At 39.8% G+C, this 13,947-nt stretch overlaps 1 protein-coding gene across 5 annotated transcripts in view; it reads right to left on the bottom strand.

The window, feature by feature from the left end:
* Nucleotides 1-13,947, bottom strand: part of STAU2 (staufen double-stranded RNA binding protein 2) — a 234,776-nt gene that overhangs the window by 18,947 nt on the left and 201,882 nt on the right. The gene's annotated exons all lie outside the window — the stretch shown is intronic.

Below are 13,947 nucleotides of genomic sequence, written 5' to 3'. Positions count from 1 at the left end.
CCACAACTTGGTTTAAAGAAAATTGCTGGAAGGCAGCCCAACTACTAAAGGCTTTAGTTCTCTCTTGCCCTCCCATTTTTTTCTAAACTGGTAAAGATCCACACAAATCAATGGCTTCCAAAAAGGTGCATATCCATGACAAAGCAGGGAGAAAATAGAAATGTGTCAAGAGATAAGAAAGGGAGCCGTTTTTGATTGGAGATGTCGACTGTCAATCACAGTGATTGACAAGTGCAGTAATTTTAGTAGCAATTTCAAACTCCACATTTGTTTCCTTTTTCTAATGTTGATGGAATATTCTTAGCGTAGTTTGTTAGCACGAATGAGACTAAAGTAACACCTGGAGCCTGGTTTTCATAACCGGAGTTTAAGTATCGACAACATATAGTCATTTTACATGCTGAAATGCCACTCTGAATATTGTATGCAGTGTTGTTGTAGCTGTGTCGGTCCCAGGATATTAGAGAGACAAGGTGAGTGAGGCAATATTTTGTACTGGATGAGCTTCTGCTGGTGAGAGACAAGCTTCCGAGTTACACAGAGCCCTTCCTCAGGTCATATGGGATTTGGACAAGCTATTTAGGAGCCCACATTTCCAATAGGAGGCCCACAATAAACACTCACACAGAGGTATTTTGAAGGTGGAGATCCTCCAGATCTCACCCTCTGCTTTACTTTCTCCTATTGCCACCACTTTTAAAGACATCCTCTGGGACTGATGGCTGCACATGGCTGCCACCAAAGTCTGCCAGTGCCTTTATAAGAATCACTCAGAAGACCCTCTCCCTTTGGAACGAGCATGCTTCTAGCCCTAACCAGCTTGGGGAGTGCGGTATTGAGCTCAGATCTCCTGCACTGTGTTGCCAGGGACCACCAGACTGGCTCATATATTTTCTTTACATTTCTGTGATACAAGAATGTTCACTTATAATTATGCTGGCTCCCTGCCTTCACATGGACACGCACGCCATATTCCTCATTCCAGTTTCTCTATGCCAAGATCTAAAGTTTGAAAAAAATTACATCAAAGTGTTATGGAGACGCTTAAGATCTCAATATCCTACACACAAAAGACCACTTGTCACTGAGGCTCAGTAAAAAGGGCACTGGAGACTGACTTTGCCACTGGCCTGCTGTATGACTTCACCTCAGTTTTCTCCATCTCTAAGACAAACAGGCAAAAATATTTAACTTCTTCGTACCACCACTTCTCGATCTACATAGGAAAACCACAATATACAGATTAAGTATTTTTACTATTTTCCACACTTTTTTAAATGCGTCACTTTTTGGGGGTAAATTCTATTTCATCCCTTCAGCAGTTGTGCATCACTCTTCTGAGTGAATTTCAGGTATTTTAGACACCCCTTTAGTAGTTAACTGTTAAGCAAATGTAAAGTGTTTGAAACAAAGAACACCTCTGTTTTATGCTAATTTATAGTGCCATATATGTCTCATTTAAAGTGACTGATTCAGAAGAAACACTTTTTAGAGTTTTTCATTGAATGAAAAGGTTTAAAGCCAATAATGTCTATCCAGGATTTCAGCTGGGAAAATGAAATAAAGGGCACATTTGTTGCTGATCATTGAATTTTTAACCTGGGTGTGTTGCTTCTGCTGTTAAACTCTACATTCCCTACTAGAATATAACATCCAGTAATCTCAACTCTCAGTGTTTGGGAGTTGGAGGTGAATTGCACAATGACACACTTTTGTTTTGTTAGTGTCCTTTACCACTTCACTGTGATGTAAAAAGGCAACTGCAAAGTTCGCTATTTTAAGAGAGCATCTTCCCCCTGTTTTTAACATTAGACACATCAAGTCCCAACTACTTTTTTTTCCTGGCGGAGTCTGGCAATCTTTGGAGGACCTGGAACTCAACACCAAAGCAGGAGGTTGAAACGTGAGCTGCAGTTCTCTTAGACCCCACAGAGGGGAGAAGAGATGTTGAACCTGAGGTTGGGAGAACAGTAGCTCAGGTTTCAAATTCCAGATGTGATGACACATTCCATATCCTCCAAAGAAAGCCTGTGTCGTCCAGAAAAAAGGTGAGTCAAGAACGGATTATTCCAATGTCAGCAGAAAGCTCCAGTTTTTCCCCTGCTTCATGGAAGACTGTATTCATGTTTACTGACTGTATTTTTTGCTTTTTATTTAAAAATAATCAAAGATAATTAAAAACATAGCCTGTCTTTATGCATCATAAAGGAGCAGTAAAAGGACAGACACACATAGGGTTTTCCTTTGGTTTGCAGTTCACCTTTAAGGGACGTTGAAATACCATGCAAGGGCAGGGTTAAGAAGAAAATTAAATAGCAAGTTGCCCCTTCCATGCTTAAATGACTAAACTGAACTATATCAATTTCATATTTTCATGATGAAATTTCAGGGAAGCTTTAGAAACATGTAAGTAAGTTTTTTATAGCCCATTCCAACATTGTTATTTTGTACACCATTTCAACCATTTCTGAAGTATCTCAAAAAATAAGGCTACATCTCATGGAAATCAACACCAACTCTTTCATTATTCATTTAGTAAGGGAGTAGACAGATTTCTTCATCTGTATTTTTTACTTATTAAACTGCCAGTTCAGGTGGAACAATGGCCTCTAAAGGCCAACTGTACCCTTAGATGCAACTCTTATTTACTTCAATATGTTGATTTCAATGGGAACTGATTGCATGCACCTGAATATGTTCTGCAAACATTAACTTCTATTTCCAGCTACTACTGCAATAGACATTAAAAATGATAAAAGCAATACTGAGGAGGGCAGGACCAGGCACTTACATTAGTTTCAATGAAGGCTATCCCATTCTAACTTACAAACAGAAAAAAGAGCTGTATATGCATTTTTGAAGTTGAATGCTCCTACTGTGCCATACAGTTTGTAATGCGCTTATCCAGACACATCAAGAAGCAGGTACCAGATTTCCTTGGGAATGTTGATCCCATAAATGCAGGAACCTCTCCCACTGGCAGCTTAGCAGTACAGATTCGACACTGCTTGACTCTGATTAGCTGAACTCCACAACTGTAGATCTGCTTTTCTTCCATTTACAGTTACAGTAAAAAATGTAGATGTATGTCCAACAACTATCCCCAACAGCTGCCTTTTAGGCTGCAAGGTCTGTTAACTGCTATTTTATCATTCCTACTTTACACCTATTATTGAAACTCATTAATTATAGCTGTCAAAAAAAAGCTTCTTTCAAAATGTTGTTAGTTACAAAACAGTCTGTCAGCCGTTTACCCTCTACTCAGGATATCTGCTGGTTTGTTCGATCCCAAGTACTGTACATGACAATAATTCTTACTTTAAAAAGGCTCTTTAAAACAACAGCTGGACTGAAAGTTTTATAACAAAGACAGGGTCTAAGCCTTTAATCAGGCAAGCAATCCTCACACACATGATTCCAGTGGGACTACTCATGTGTGTAAGGATTACTCATATGAGAAAGGCTTTCCAAGACTGGGCTGCAAATAAACCACAATAAGATAAAATTACTCAGAACCAATACATATATACAATACAACAGCAAATATTGCTGTAACTTATATGGCAGAAGACAGTAAAACATTATGCCCGCCCTGATTTAGCTATAGGAATCTAACACATAGGCTATAGATGGGCCACTGGATGAGGAGGGCTCTGAGTTACTACAGAGAATTCTTTCCCAGGTAGCTGCCTGGTGGGTCTTGCCCACATGCTCACAGTCTAACTGATCACCATATTTGGGGTCAAGAAGACATGTTCCCCTGGATTAGATTGGCAGAGACCCTGGGGGCTTTTCGCCTTCCTCTGAAGCATGGGGCATGGGTCACTTGCTAGTTTAATCTAGTGTAAATGGCGAATTCTCTATAACTTGAAATCTTTAAATCATGATTTGAGGATGTCAGTAACTCAGTCATAGGGTAGGGGTCTATTTGAGGAGTGGGGAGTGAGCTTCTGTGGCCTGCAATGTGCAGGAGGTCAGACTAGATGATCACAGTGGTCTGACCTTAAAGTCTCTGAGTCATGTAGGGCACATACTCATATAATACATTAACCACAAACTTTGTAAACTCTCCCTCTCCCACCAAACGTGGAAAGAAAAGTACATACTCTTATAATCACACATATTTTAAATTAAAATAGTATTAATGTCTTTCAGGCACAAATAAAATCTAATGTCAAGCCGTACTTAGGACAAATGTCAAAGTGGAAAAGAGGGGACTCATTTCTTCCATTGTGGAATTTGCCTCAGCCACACAGAGTAAACCAAACTCCTGAAGCTAAAAAGCCTTTAAAAATCTCTCCAAACCACCAGGCAGACTCTACACACAGGACTGATTATACAGCTAGAAAAGATCATCCCATGCACGCAAATTATAATATGAAACAATGTCAATATGCATATCACAGTACTCCATTGGTTCTAACTCAAACTGAAGTGAGCCACTGGAATGGCCATCAATAAGAATAGTTCTACGTTTGTCTAACCATATTTCCCATAAAAAAGAAAGCCTCATTTTAAAACTGGAAGAAAGAACGCTGTTTCATTCCCATACTGAGCATAATTACCCTATGGCATGCATGTATCTAATCAGAAAATGAGGCATTGAGACCAACAGTAAAAGAAAAGCCTTCTCATTGCCTAGCCCATTTCAACCTGCTCCAGTTCTAGCCCATTTCTGACCCCATATTTATCGGCTATGTGGGACTGTGACTCATTATTTTAAAGATATATTCTCATCAGTATAGATGGAGGGGCCAAATTCCAGTGATTGGCATAGCGACCTGGTGCACAGGGTCACAGCGTCACTCAAATTGGCCCGGCTACCCCTCTGTCTAGACAAAAGCACAGCTTTGGAAACTAAAAACTATTTAGTCATTTTGGTGCAAAAGTGTGTGTAGGCTAGCTCTAAACCAGGAGGTGGGGCATGAGCCATTTATGCAGCTAGGGTTTGCCTGCTCCCTTGCCCCTTATGTGCTTATGGATGCAATACAGGTGAGGATTTAGACCAATGTTCCATGTAATTTGCAAACTCCCAGGTCATATTGCCTTTATTTGATGATCACTCCCTAAAAGCTTCTTACCACTCATAATAGCTCTACCTCCAGGTGAGGTACCACTGCATTTAGGATACCACAAGCCCTAAATATTTTTCCCATACACAGTAGAAAATGTGATGCCAAGAGCTGCTGAAAGCAAAAAAGATGCATTTGTTTCCAGCTGTACAGTAAGGCAACTGATAACTTGAGTTGTTTTATAGCTATTAGTTTATTAAAACCAAAATAACCCTGAAAATGAATTAATCTTTTTATATTCCATTAACATTAACTCCATTCCTGTCTTTAAATTGCAACAGAAAGGATGCTGACTGGGTATCAACAATGGCTATTCATCACAAAAAAGGAAACAAAAGAAGCAGTAATGAACTGACAAAGCTTGTTAATCTTCTCCAGTGAAGTTTCAACAATTAGCGATACAGCAAATGCATATCAATCGTTCAAATGCAGGAAGAGATCTATTTTCCAGTAAAAGAAGGAAAGAGCAGTAGCTAATAAAAACGGGGCAGTCTTAGAAAGAAAATCTAACAATCCATAGAAGTCTAACAATCCATGAGTTCAAACACATTAACTGGTAAGTGTTTGTTTGTTTGTTTTTTAATCAGAAAATCATTATACAAAGGAAAACATCTCTTGTATACAGAACATTTGCACCAAGGCTGCCTGCCACTCATTCTCACTGCCCCATGTATGCTGCTATTTCAAATGATATACAGTAAGACCTGCTCCGTTGATAATGATTTCCAGGTCTCCTGTGCAGTAGCCTGTCTGACTATTTGTTGTGCAACTCTCATTGTTAACAGAAATTGTGTGTCTAGTCCTCAAAATATATTTCTTTGAAGATTAAAGTTTCAGCAAATAAAGAAAACAGCAAAAAATGTTGTCTTTGCTGCTCGCTCCCTTATGTATTTTATTGTAGTCATCATTGTATTAAAGCTCAGCATATATATGGATTTAAAGTTATCTAATTTCCCAAACATTTTGAACTGTTTTTGAACTAACAATTCTAAAAGCAAAACACAAGAATACTGATGAAAAATTCCTTTTAATTGCAATCTAAATCAAACGATATCTCCCTCTGCTTAATGGGAAAAGACAGTGTCATACAATAATTTTGCACGTGAGGTTAATTGTATGGATATTTTGTACAACAATTTTGTATGCAAGATTGCACTACTGAATGGAGTCATGAATTTATTTTAATATTTGCGAGTTACTGTACATTACGGGTTTTAATACAAATAATTAGCAATACACACATGCAAACTTACAGGGGCAACCCCTGGCCACGGCAGCTGCAGAACAGCTAACGTGCAACAGAAGCAGTAAATTTCTGCTATGTGGGGGGAGGGGCAGGCCTTCAGTTTATGCAGGGATTTGGCGAGTCTCTGCAGAAGCTATCTCTGTAGGACGAGCACTTTGTATCTCACCGTGCAATGGGGGCTTACATGGTGGGCCTGGGCAGGAGTGTGTGTGTGGTGGATCTAGTGGATAAAATGCTTAGTAGATTTATTAGCCACTATAGATTGGGGAGTAGGAGTGGCAGGGGTTACTGTAGCATAAGCTCTAATGCAAAGACCACACAGTAGCTCCAGTCCCATTCCTCAACCTCCTCGTGCATCCCTGTAGCACTATGAGGCTGCAGTCCCGATATTCAGGTTTGGCACTGAGATCAGCATGGAGCACAAAGGAAGATTAAAACCAGAGAGAAATGACATGTGCACGTTTTAAGAAACAGCCTATCACCTAGTCAAAAGTTGGCGGGTTTTGACAGACTGCAAAGTTTGGATGTAAGAAAGCCACAAAATTCTATTGGACTTGTGGGAAGAAATCATGAAAATGAGAGCCAATATTTTTTCTTTAATCTTTACAAAACTATGAAGCACATGAAAGCCATTCCTTAACAAGAAAAAGCAGCAAAAATCAATGATTTCTCATAGACGTAAAGGACATTTTTCTTATAAAGCTTTAGTATTTATGGAAGGTCCTGGATAGCAGCTCTGGAAACTGAAATCCTCAATTTATTTACAGAAAAGGTGCAGCATGGGAAAGTTTCCTTCCAACTCTGCCAAATCTCATTCTTGATTTGGCCTGGCTATCTCTAGCAGCGTAAAGACAGGTCGGTCTCCATACCCACTTCACAGTTGGGCCATCAGCTTGCGAGTCTTTCTTGCCTATTGTATGGATGCTTTCCCAGGACAGTTATCTCAAAAAACGGTATGATCCTGGGAAAACCTCAACGGGCACAAGTAAGGCAAAGCCATAGGTCTGGCCCTTTACACTGAGTGGAAATAAGTTTATATGTCTACTGGATGCTGTCAAGCAAAGGGTAAATAAAGGGTGCAGTGAGGGTGGAGAGTAGACCTGGCTGTGGAGAAACAGATAAATCTGTGATTCTCATCATGCAAATGAGTTGTTTAGACATGCACTCTCCTTTTTGGCTTTATTCCTGCTACTAGGCAAGCTGCACTCCCATGAAAGTGAGATTCCCATGCACTCTGTACCCTGTTCATCATTTTTTACCTTGCACTTGTATGAGTAAAGACACCCTGCACCTGCACTACATAGAATCAGACCCTGTGGCTGGTAAGTCGGTCAACAAAAGAGCCAATTCAATGGGCAATTTATTTGATGTGGAAGGGCACTGAAACTGCAAACTCTTCTCAAGCTTGCCACTGAATGTACATCACAGGGGAAGATCTGTAGGATTTTATTAACCTGGGCAGGATACAAACTAATGACACTGAGGAAGGTCAATATGTTTAATACTCTTAGTTGCAAAAATAAAAGATTTTGAAACAAAGAAAAGGTTTCCCTGTCAGATTTTAATAGGTTTATTGCTTTCTGTTACAACCTTCCCTTTTCCCACTCCCAAGCCAGGTTAAATTTAATCACTTAGGGTTGCTCATTCAGGAGTGGACACAGGCCCAATATTTCCTATTGGGCACCCTGAATGAGAAGTCTGAGGGTAGCCTCACTCGCAGAAATTTTGGGAAAGAAGTGATGCATTTTTAAAGTAAACTTTAGAGAGGTCAACAGGACTGCAAGAGGTCAGCACCAGGCAGCCGGTGGGTTGATGGCACAGTAGAAAGACAACAACACTTGTCATTAATTATATCTGTTGGAATGCTGCACATCTCCCCCCCAAGTGGTAGCATTCTAGCCATCCAAGTACAAGCTCTCCCACGTCCCGCTTGACCCCAGCTAGGGCATATGCCAAGAAGCTCTCACATTCCTAAAGCCAAGAATCAGCCAATCCAAGTAGACGTTAAGGAATTTAAACTTGTCCCTTCATTTTGGGACAAATTTTTCCAGTTTAACCACACTCCCTCATATCTGTCTAAGCTATCATTGTAACCTACCACAATGGCCTATAAGTGTACACCCTGTCTGGATGTCAGAGCGCAGCCACGTGACTAAGAAAACTGAATCTCTTGAGATGGCAAAGCTGCTTAGAACCAGGCACTAAGAACAAGAACATCACCTTTACATCTCAGCTTCTCTATAGTCAATGTGTGAGATCCTAGTATTGTCTGCCTCATGTCTGATCAACAAATGAGCTGTTTGCTACAAACAGTTGTAGCAAAACATCTACAAGGACAGTAGGTTTTATTCTGAATGATTTCACATGCCTTCCTGTTGCAGAATTCTGAATCATCTTGACTGAAATATTTGGTTTTATATGCAGTAGCATCTTTCATGTTAAAATATATCGCAAAGCACTTTCCAAAGGATGAAGAAATTACATATCAATAGCTTAGTATTTATGTAAATCAATACACTCTCCAACAGTTTACACACAGTTTTGGAGATTACACCCTTTTATTTTATTAAATCCCATGATTATATCCCTTAATCTATCTGTGGAAAATTCTGCCCCATCTTCTGCAGCTACCTAGAGCCCCAGCTGCAGCAGAAAAAGTATGGGTTTTCTGTGCAAAGGGAATCAGAGATCAGGATTAGGGGAGACTGTGCCAGAAGGGAGGGAGGCAAACTCCTATGTGTTGTGGAATCCGGTTTTGCAGGAGGCTCCTGGCTCATTCCTGTACCGCTGGCTTTGGGGGTAGCAGCCTGAGTGAGGCAGGTATGGAGAGGAACAGGGGCAAGACCAGTGAATCTGTTGCTATGCAAACCTGATGACCATTGAGCCCTCTTAGTCAGAGGTGCAGAAGCAACAAGGCAACTGTGGCCTCAAAGCTGCATTAGTGGCCACAGTGCAGCACTGCTTTCTTCCATGCCTCCTGCACCAAACCCAGCTACTGAGGCTTGTTGTCAAATAAGGGATTTGTCTCTTTGAAAAGAAGTAGGAGATCTTTAACTTGGAACAAACCACTTCCATACCTTGATTTAGCATCTCATCTGAATGATGGCACATTGTGATAGGATGGACTAGGCCCAGAGGCCCGCTGCTAGAGGTCTCAGATTCCTTCCACAACCTGTCCCAGAAAATAGCAGAAGTCCTCCAAGTGGCTTAGAATGGTTGTGGGGAAGTAGCCACGGAGACAGGCTGCAAGGAGCAGCCAATCAGGGCCCAGCAGGGCCATATAACAGAAACTACAGAACAAAGCATCAATCAGTTGCTGCCTGGAGCTGGAGAAGAGAGGACTGTGTCCCCGGCTGGCTGAAAGAGCATCAGGACCATAGACAGCTCAGTGCTGGCAGAGATCTGGGGAGTGAGAGAGTTCCTGGCTGGCAGCTGGGACTGAGCCTAAGGCAGTTGCTGGCAGGGAGCAGGGGAGCAATATAGGGGCTCCTGGCTGGCTGCTGGGACTAAGTAAGGCCTGAGCCTGGAAAGGGCTGCAGGAAGACAGTGTCTTCAGGGAGGAAGCCCTGTGGGTACAGCCCCATACCAGGGCTGGGACTACTTAAAGACTGAGCCTGGGGAGGGCTAGAGGGACACCAACAGAGGGGCACTTAGATAGGCCCCTAGTGGACTATATACCCCAGAAGGAGTTGTTTTGTTTTACATACAGACAGTGTGTGTGACTTGGCCGGAGGGCAGAGTCACTGAAAATCCTCCTGAGAAACCACCGACAGGGGTCACCAGAACTGAAAGACTGCAGACACACACAACCAGAAGGGGGTGCTCCCAGGTGGTGGGTGCTGTCGTGTTACATACACGTAACAGGGAAGCACATTCATCCACAGCAGCATGGATATACATCCAAGCTTAAATTCCAAAGTGGTATTTGATCCCACAACTTTATAGTCCAAAAGCAAAATAATCTTATTTGTTGGTTTTTGGGTTTTTTTTAAATTTTCCATTTGGCTTTTCCCAGTGAAACCAAACCATTCTATGCTAAAATAAGCAGTAACACAGCACAAGAAAGCTTTTAGAGGGATTAAAAAATGCCAAGTGGCTCAAACCATGCATTCACATGTCAATTTTCCAGTTACACAGCTGAACATGAGAAAAAAGAATAGAAAATAAATTATACACAGGAAAAACAAAGGATCTGCAAGAATGAGCCATATTGTACAGACTAAAGTTATTTACAGGGCTGTGCTCCTGACCTCTTGAGTTAGACTGTATTCCCCATAAGTCAGTAGCTAGGTACCAGTGTTCCTAGATGTGCATCACAAACCAAGAGTCATTCATAGCAATAACCTGTGTAAGCTGAGGATAGAATGAGGCAGGCCTCAAGCATGACCCAAGAAATGACTTCTTTAGTCAAGACTCCAGGTAAGAATAAAGGAGAGATCTGAACACATCTCCACTTCTGAACAGGTTCTTGGAGCATTCTATCTGCTAGAAATCATTCAACAGGTTTCATATGGGATCTTCCTAATAGAACCAAGAAAATTAAGAACAGTCCATCTCCCAAAATACAAATACATTTGCTTTAATTTAGCTTGTCTCCTTCTCCAAAAATCTCAGAGAATGTGTAGTGACTTCACCATTTTGTTCTGTTTGATCAATTCTGCAGGTCTTGAGTTAAAGACAGTGAAACTTTTGTCTTATAGTCATAAATTACACACTTTTATAGATTCATAGAGTTTTAGGTTAGAAGGGACCATTACACCACCTAGTCTGAACTCCTGTATATCACAAGCCATTACATGTCACCCAGTTAACCCTATATTGAGCCCCAAACCTGGGTTTGGTTAAATCATATTTTCCAGAAAGGCCTCCTGTCTTGATCTGAAGACATCAAGAGATGAAGCAAACACCACTTCCTTTGGTAGTTTATTCCTATTTTCTTCCCATAAAGGTACTTATAAACTATGATCAAGTCATCTCTCAGCCTTCTTTATGATCAACTAAACAAATGTACACCCTGTAGGTCAGTAGGACCTATAGAGCTCGGAAATTTCTTTCCTTAAATAATTTTGTGTTATGAAATAACATACTTTTGTCTAATAAATGAAAGGGAACACTTTCCACAGAAGGGAAATAATTGCTAACTTAAAGCAGTTGTATCTCACTGGACTTTTATTGCTTTTTTGAAAATAGGTATACTATATCAAACATAATTTGTTCACCTGATGCCTCATGCTTCCTTTGCTTCAGAGAGTCAAATCAATTTTGACAAAATATTAATACAATGAAGAGTTAGTAGCACTATAGCAGTTGCTCAGAGATTTCAAAATATCTGTCACCTATATTTATGATGACTTATTTTAGATGTAAATTAAATGACTGGCCTTCTTACCTCCTGCTTCTTCTTCTTAACCTAACAATTCAGTTTTTCTCTCAAATTCATATAAATTGCACCTAAACTTCAGAATAGCAGCCTGTACCATGTATCAGTGAAGAGGATATTAAAGACTCTGTATTCTGTTTCCACTTAGTGCGGAACAGGATCTGGCAGGATATGTTCAGTATGTGGAATTAAGTTAACAGAAAAAATCAGTTTCAGCACTGAGAAATGGCATGGTATGTGATGACAAAATGTTTAGCTACAAAAGGAAAGAAAAAATAGTAATAAGAGAATTGTCATCATTAATCTCAAATAGAGTATTACAAATAAACAGCTGAGTCAGTTCTGAAAATTCAAATTTCAGCATCATCCTCACTTAGCTACAGTGTTATTACTGGCCCAGGCCTCATCTTGGTTTTGTTCCCATAGTTTCACTTAAAGTTTGTTTGTTGATATATGATTCCAGAAAATCATTCTCTGAGTTGGGAATAGGAAAACAGCTTAGACATCCACCCCTTCTTCTGTAAAGGTTTTAAACAGAACCATTGCTTTTGGTCAGACATTTGTGGCTGGGCTCAAAATCTGGGCAAGAGCAAAACCTTGATTCTTTCAAAATTGTTATTTTAAATGAAAGGACCTGTTCTCAGGCTGCAACCCTGTCCTGGGAGGCTAGAGAAAGAGATCAGGACTATACCTTTCCTTACAATAGAATTGTAGGTTTTTCCCCATGTCCCACTATAATATTATGTATAGGTTCTTCCACACTGGACTCCTGTAAGTGCATTCACTGAAAATTTCTTTTTTTAGCATTCAGTTTGAGAAAGAAAGGGAATGAGTAATCTATTAAATTAAACAATTTTGGGATCTGCTGCCAGTAGAAACAGCAGAATGTGCATATTTTAGGACCTTTGTTGCTTTGCTACATTTTCCATTTTGTGTTCTACTGCCTGATTGGTTACCTTGAATTAACTTCCTGTGTAGTTCAGTTCATATAGTCATGTCGTTCTAGGAGTCTATCACTTTAATCTGTGGGGTCAAGATGCTGATGCTTACCTTGACTAGTACCTTTCTCTACAAGAAATCATACTGAAATCAATGGGATTTCTAGAAAAGTAAAGATGAGAGAATAAAGTGGTCAGAATCTGACCCTAAACACTTTAAATTTTCCTTTACATCCACACTGTAAACCACTCACATTGGTGAGCAATTATTCACAGCTGCTGTGAGTAACCCCTCACTGTGTGTGTGTGTGAGAGAGAGAGAGAGAGAGTCCTTGACATTTAATGGATTTTTTTAATCAAACAAAAAATTCAGACTAAAAAAATTGAATGTACTGCGACAAGTATTACTGAATCAAAACATGCTGCAGTATATTGCAGCTGAATTTAAATATAAACCTTAACTTTATTGCATTCTTGTCCTTAAAAGCAAATTATTTTAGAACATTTAATTTCTGACAACCTAAAGTAAATTCTGCATAAACCAAAACAATGGTAGTCAGGCCTTATTCATAAATCTGATTTTATTTTTATTTTTGGAGTATTTACTAAAAATATACATCAGTTTCTACATTTACCCTGAGCTGCTTTGGAAAAAGGAATGCAAACTGACAAAGCTTCTTTATTTCTAATTATTATTCTAATTACTTATCCCAGAGTTTGGATTATGATTGCTTCTATTTACACTCGGCGCCTACACATTGTACTACTTCTGCATGACTGCTTGTTAAACAGACACCTCAGACAACCATAAACAGCTCCCTTTCCTAATTAGAAATTCAGAATTTTTCAGTGGAAACAAGAATAACATATTTTTCAGTTCCAGAGGAGTAGCCGTGTTAGTCTGTATACAGCAAAAACAACGAGAGTTGTGTAGCACTTTAAAGACTAACAAATTTAATTTCTGCAGGCATAAGCTTTCGTGGGCTGACAAAGTGGCATCTGATGAAGTGAGTTGCAGCCCACAAAAGCTTATGCCTGCAGAAATTAAATTTGTTAGTCTTTAAAATGCTACAGGACTCTCGTTATATTTTTCAGTGACAGGCATCTCAGCTGGAAAGAGGTGCTGTACGCTCCCATTCACAATAGAAGTGATTGAAAGTAAAGTCCTAATGTAAAGAGTAGGGACTCATTAACACATTACACAGGTTTTTAGGAATAAAGCATATTTACAGATGTGAAATGCTCCAATTTTTAACACATTTAAGAAAGTGCAGCTCTACTTTAAGTAGACTAAATCTAAATTTATTTCAA

This window comes from Emydura macquarii, unplaced genomic scaffold, assembly GCF_026122565.2.
Source record: "Emydura macquarii macquarii isolate MOO-44397 ecotype Brisbane River unplaced genomic scaffold, CSIRO-AGI_Emac_v2 contig_1477, whole genome shotgun sequence".
Taxonomy (NCBI): domain Eukaryota; kingdom Metazoa; phylum Chordata; order Testudines; family Chelidae; genus Emydura; species Emydura macquarii.
The sequence above is the reverse complement of the archived record's forward strand: the minus strand, read 5'-3'. Positions and strand labels throughout refer to the sequence as shown.